Source organism: Neopelma chrysocephalum, unplaced genomic scaffold, assembly GCF_003984885.1.
Source record: "Neopelma chrysocephalum unplaced genomic scaffold, ASM398488v2 Primary Assembly neopelma1_64, whole genome shotgun sequence".
In the NCBI taxonomy this organism is placed as follows: Eukaryota; Metazoa; Chordata; class Aves; order Passeriformes; family Pipridae; genus Neopelma; species Neopelma chrysocephalum.
The window spans coordinates 5,314,521-5,321,581 of NW_020897721.1; positions in this window are offsets into that span (position 1 = coordinate 5,314,521).

Sequence of the window (7,061 nt, forward strand, 5' to 3'; positions counted from 1 at the left end):
CCCGACAGAGCCCTGCTGTCCTGGGGACAGCTGAACACCTGCCTGCCCATGGGAAGAGGTGAATGAATTCCGAATGTTTAAAAGGATGCTGTGAAACAACTTCTATAATTGTTAAGTATTTCCAGAAAAAAAAAAAATCCACCCCAAAATATTAAATCCTGTCTCTGGAAATGAAACGTACGTTCTGAATGAAATTCTCCACGGTAGTGATTTTGCAATTTCATAATAAGGACTATTTATATCTACAGAAACATCCTTTTCTTCTGGAAGAAAAACAGTCTGCTACATGTAAAAGTTATTGACTTGATGCAGCCTACCTAAATTACACAATTATAGTAAAATGCCTCAAGTAGAGATAAAATAATGCAAGTGGATTTTGTCCACTTTAGGCCAACTTATACGGCAAAGCTCAGTTGAATTCTTCAGAATTCTAATTTCTTATGTCAGTGCTGTGACCAGATTGGGTTCTGCTTTCCACGCCATGTTATTGTTAAGTGCAAGTTATTCCTTAGTAAGTAACAGCTACACTGTAATGTTAAACTTCCCAAAGAATCAGGTAAATGGCTAATGGGTGACTCCCCTGTTTCAATAAATCTGTTTCTATGTGGTCTGCACACTGACATACATCTGAGGTCCAGGTTGAGATTTTTTTTACTTTTAAGTTTTTGCCTCCCTAATACTCACCAGAACACTGACCCAACACATCTGCACAGGCTTCAAGAAGCCTGTGGCTACACAAAACGCAGAGTATGCACCAGCTCAGTCCTTGCTGGAGGCTGGCAATCCCACCTTGCCAGATCCCACGTGCCCATTACTCCATTTCTCCATTACTCCATACATCCACCTTCACCTAGACAACAACCTGAACTGCCCTGTGATCTAGTAGGTCCTTTCTCCATTTCTTCTCCTACCTCTCAGAAACCCCAGTGGACACCAGGAATGAAGATGCCTCTCTCCCTGTTACTTGGGTAAGGGCCACTAAAAACCCTAAAAGCAAATTTCATGATTGATGAATCTCAATATCCCTGAGCTGCTCAGCAAACAGCTGAGAACCACACTGGCCCATGTGGAACATGGTTTACTATCACCTGATATTCTTAGTGGAAGGTTAACATTACAAAATGCTAGGAGAAAACATGTTATTTGAATTACTAACTTGCTAAAAGACCTTAAAATGTAGCTGTAGAAATTGGAAAACGCCAGGAAGAGCAATGTTTTTGTTTGTCAAAAAGTCAGCAAAGGTGATTCGTTACAACATCCAAGCAGCAAGAGGTTCAAGTGGACCACACACAGGAGAAAACTTCAAGCAGAAAATCTGGATGCTAGTCCAGCTGAAAACAGAAAATACAAGGTTTGCCTTTCTAATGCTCTCAGCAGTAGCTTAACCAACAGAACAGGATTTTCCTCCTCTCAAAACTTTCACCTTGAACTAGATGTCTTTTAGGAAATTGTGTCTAAACAAAATCATTTAACATATTGGAGTAGACAAATATATTTGTTTGCAACAGACAGAAAAATCAGAAAAGGCATCCAACAACACCATCCCACCTTAAAGACCATGGATAAATGACAGAATTCTACTAATACTATTAGTTACTCTTTGTTCACCATGAACTGTGAACTGCTGTGATTCAACCCTTGTGACAACCTGCATGGGATTTAGTATACTTACTTGTAGTGGCACTACTGCTTTTCCTCCATACTTACTTCCTCTGTAAATCAAGAACTACACGGCATTATTCCTTATATTACATGCAAAAGCTATTCAAAACAGGAAAAATTCAAAGCCAAAAAAAAACCAACCCACAAACAAAAGTACATTATAAAATCAGAATAGTCCAGCTTCTTCTGGATATGTTTCCTGATCTAAATGCACTTCTAGGTACAATTTCTTTCACAAAATCATGCTACAGTCAGTAAATAAAACAGATGATACTTGTGCTTAAATTCTCTGTGCTTGAACTCAATGTTTGAGTTTTCAACCCTGATGTTCTTCTAACATAGATGGTTTACAAAATCTGCAGAATAGCACTATGTCCTCTGGGGAAGAAGAAAGGCAAAGCCATAAAGATACAATTCTCTAAGCTAACTAGGAGTCTGAAATCAATAATAAATCTGTTACTTGACAAAGATGATTAAATGATGCTCTGCAAATTACTAGTAGCATTCCTCTTCCAAATACAATCTGGTGATGGCATGGTATGATAACAGTAATGGATGTCAACTGCTTCATATTAAAAAAAACACACATTTCATAGCTTAAGCTACACACAGGATGAAGTATTTAATCTTAAACCCGATGGTGATCTTCTGTCCTCATGGGAGGAGGAGAGAAAAGAAGTCTCCCCACTATTTGCCCTTCTGCTGTCTACTGGGACTTAGTCAACTTAGTCAACCTCCCTTGCCTCCAGGTTCTTCTGCTGAAGATCTGCTAAGACAGCTGGTCACCTCTGCTGCATTTCTCTGACATTTTCTTTCCTAGATGGAGGACTAAAAACTGACCATCATTCAGGGCATAAGACTCACCACAGACTAAGACAAAAATGCAATTATACCTTCGTTTTCTTTTCATCTCATAGTAATTCACATAAATGTTTTCTTTTTTGATCACTGCTGACCACACTGTGTAAAGACACTGAACACTTATTACCTTCATCATATAAAACTAGATCTTGCAAAACAGAGAAGAATCCACTTGAGAAAATATTTCAAAAGGAGTCCTTGATGAATGCAGTCTTGCTGTCAATAGATACAATCTTGGTGAGATAATTATGTCTAAATTACACTTAAAAGGTAGCTTAAACTCTACTGGACAAGAGTTCTTGGCAGACTGAATTGAGAGCAATGCAAAAACATATTTAAAGGTAGCTGGTGCTACTAAACCAAACATAAAAGTGGAATGCTGTGAGGTAAATGCTTTGAGGCAATGCAATGAGCAGCCTACTCCTTGCTGGGCTTTGAGGATGGAGCAGTGCTAAATGCTGCCTAGACAAGGGCAGTCTCCCTGATGAACAGAGATAAAGTTCTGCCTGAACTAGTAACACCAGATGCAGAACACAGGATGAGAGAAGAAAGCTCCATCCGCATTTTGAAAATTTATTTTGCAAAAAAGTTAGTGCTGACTGCTTGCCACATAGTTCCACATTTCTACAGAGCGAACTCTGAGCATTTATTTCTTTTCCACAGTACAACTCAGTTTTCCCACATTTACAAAAAAATAATGAAGTCTTGCTTACAAATGTATTTCATCTTTTTCCACACGTGAATGATTTTGGAAAGAAAAGTCCAAGGAGACTAAAGTCTCCTCCAGCACAGAGCTCAGTGAAGCAGCTGCGACGCTATTACTCACTGTCCTGCCCGTGGTGAAAACAATGCCACAGCTATGCCTCGGTGGGCAACAAAGGAGTTCATTCTTCAGGGGTTATTCAATTCTTTGTGTCTTGGCTGAGTCTGCAAACTCAGAGAGCAGGAGACGAGTTAATGTCCACCAGGACAGCTGAAACGTAACATCGACAGGTGTCCTGTTCGAGAACTGGACCGAGGGCTCCTCAAATTTGTCTCTCAAACCACCACATGGTCATTTAGAGAGAGAAAACACAAGACAGAGTAGGAGCTGAGCAAGGAGTGCTTCTCCAAGTGCCAGTAATTTCTGACTCATGGATCACTCCACAGACATCTAAGGATTTTTCTTCCCTAGTCATCCTGTCATCATGAACAGATCTTTCTTCATTAAAAAATATGCCAGGTTCAGACGTTTTGCTGCTCCAATCAAAAACCCTTACCCAAGTAACATTCTGAGCTCCTGATCTCTTCTCCCCTCACTGGTTTTCTTTTTATTGTCCACCCATCACTGGATTTCTCAGAAAATGCAGACTCCCTGTTTTAATATCTCACTTACAATGACAATTGAAGAAATAATTTATTCCTACTCCCTATTTATAAGCCACCCAGAAGCAAGGTCAAAGCAACTCCCCAGACATCTGCTCACACTGAATGCAGTACAAACACAGCAGCACTGCCTGATAAACCACAGCACTAGCCTTCCACAGTTCCCTCACTCCATACCCAAAAAGACAGAAGAGGTCTCAAAATAGTTTTTGCTTAATAGCACAGCGATACTAATGTATATGGATTTCATATGATGTACTGCAAAACACAGACTTTAGTAGTTTAGAAGGGAGATAGAAAAAAGCCAAGACACCAAACATGAGATGGAGAGCTCTCTGACATCCCCTTCCTGCTTGGAGAAGCAGAGAGAAGCTGCCGCTTCCCCACGGAGCGCTGAGACCTACCAAACCACTTGAACCTGTGGCTGAAAGATCATCACTGAGGCATCCAGGGTGGTAAGTGAAAACTAGTTAGTTGTCCCACCTAAGAGCCACAACTGATGACCAAGCTGAACTCCTTCTTAAGTCATGAAGTGGCAATAGGGAAATTACTTTTACACGAGAGGCTAAAAATGAGCCCATGAAGGATGAAGGGTCCAGCCTGTGCTCACCACAGATGCAAGTGCCATGTTGGAACACAGTTTTCTCATCCCCTTACACCCTACAAACAGCCCTGCACAATCCCTCTTTGGCAGCTATGCCTTTCTTCATAGATGAAAACACAACTAAGCATGCAGCTCTTCTCATCTCTTTTCTCAAGCTTCTGAGAAATCAGGAGAGAAGAGGTCAGACTGTTCAAGTAGCTACCTCTAACAGGACACTTTCTATAATACCTGTGAGTTCCCATGTTGTCTGTAATCAGGATGGGATGGGACAAGCAAGAGAGGTGGTTCTGAACATCACCCTTCCAGACAGTTCAAGGAGAGGAAAAGTGCTCATCTCAGCTGCACAGAAACTGGCATTTGTCCATAATGACCAAAGGTGCTTGGGCTTTTAATACCAGAGTGAATGCCACAGCTTCGTACCGGGTGACGCAGCAGTGTGACCAGATTATTTTCAGGTTCTACAGACTCGATTCTTTCCTCAGTCAGACATGAAAGGTTATTTTTTCTCCCAGGTGTTCTCTACTTTCAGCAAGCAAAGGCAGGAGAGCAAAAGTCACATGTTGAGGAAGATGATATAAAAAGGCAAAGCTCATCACTAATCACTGGTTAGAAACTGAGACACGAGTGCTTAGACTCGTTATGCTGTCATTTCTCTTTGCAGTCTACTTAGTAGGGACGTCCTAATTTATCAGCAGTCTGTTTAGACTGTCTTGTGTGCTCCAGTCTTCATCTAATAAGTAGCCATCCAAGCCACATTCTGCCAATTTTCACAATTTGCTTAAGTCGCCCACTTTTCTTTCATAGGCAGCTGCTAAATCCTCACTGTCGACTCAGCTGAAAATTACAAACTCCTTCTGGATAGCACTGCAGGTCACTAATAATTATTCTTTGACTGCAAGAGCAGTCTTATAAAGGAGGAATTGAAAATAATTCGATGTTTTGTCATTCAAGTTTATTCTCACATTTCTGTGGTAACCCTTCTTCAATTTATTTAAAGTATATGGTAATTTTTAACTACAGGTTTGGACAACAAAAAAGCAGGATGAATCATTCTGGATATTTAAAGCCTACAATCAGACAGCTTGAGTCTCCCTTGAATCTTGCTACAGTTCTCAAGTCAAAGTTTTATTTTCTACTTACGAGCAGGAACACTTTCATAGGGAGCTCTAATTCATTTAAATATGCAAAATACTAGAAGATTTGGGAATTTCTTATACACTACAAAGCCTTAAAGGTCCTTGTTCTTCCCTCTACATGGATTTTTGCTTTCTTTGTAACTGCATACCCAGAATTAGAGGGCATTAGAGCTAAACTGGGAAGATAGCACATGTGTATAAATATACCATGTAAAAATAAAACTGGGCAGATGCATAGGAAACACCCTGCAGCATGTATTACCCTTGTTTTCCTCATCACTGCATGGGCAACACATGTCTACTGGTGCAGTACTTCAGAAGCCAGGGATAAACACAGGCCATACTGTTGGAGAGAAGATGCTCTGGGCGAGTCAGCCCTTCCACTGGAGCTGCTCCCCAGCAGGCCACCAGCAGAGCTGCATGTTGGAGCAATGCCGAAAGTAACTTTTTAATTTGTACTGCCTGTAACTCACAAGATGACAGTTACAAAATATTCAGTTTGTATAAACAGCCTTAGATCAAGCAGAGCTTGCTGGAGAATTGTCTTAGGTTGGTTAAATCCATGATAGCAACCCATGTTTCCTGCTGTTTGTTGTTTTCTTTTTTTTTTTTTTAGCAAAGCTTTGAAATATATTACAGTAGCAGCAGTTTACACACACATACAACATTCCAGACTTCTGCTAACACTCCAGACTTCTGTTAACACTCAAGTTCTTGCTTTATTGTGCTCCACAAAATGAGCTGCTCAAAGAACTCAAGACACCACTGTACACAGAAAAACAACAGCAACCAAGTAACAGTCACACAAGAGCAGAATTCCAACCATGTCATCCAATGGTCCAGTCTACAGGTACACACCTTAAAACAACCAAGTCCACAACTCCCACAGCCCATCAGAACAATTCACGTTGATCTAACAATACTGTCATATGCCAACACACGGCTTTTTAGATAGCAATGAACAGCCTGCATCCATTCAAGTGATGTAACATCGAACTGCACATCTCCAGCTCGTGAGATCCACATCAAAATCCATCTCGAATATGAAATCCCAAATGTAAGGATTACTGATACATCCCAAAGGATTCCTAAAGTGCTCCTCCTGACCTTTACAACCCTGTTACTGGATTCCCCTTTACTCCCTTTTACTCCTCTCCAATGGAACAGCTGAAATTTCACTTGTCCACCTCTTCCACAGCCAGAGCAGAAGAGCTGGTGATAATCCCCTCTGAATGCAGTATTTAACACCTACCTGCTAGGTGACAGGTGCTACGATGCAAGGAGATTAGCACAGTGAGGTCCTTTTAAGAGAAGCAAAGCCACCATGAGGCAAGTACAGCAGCAATGGCTCTGCCCAGGCTTATCAAAGCACTTACCACCCCTGTGTGCCTTGCACCTTTCACACACGCACAAACATTTACGTTAAGGGCTTA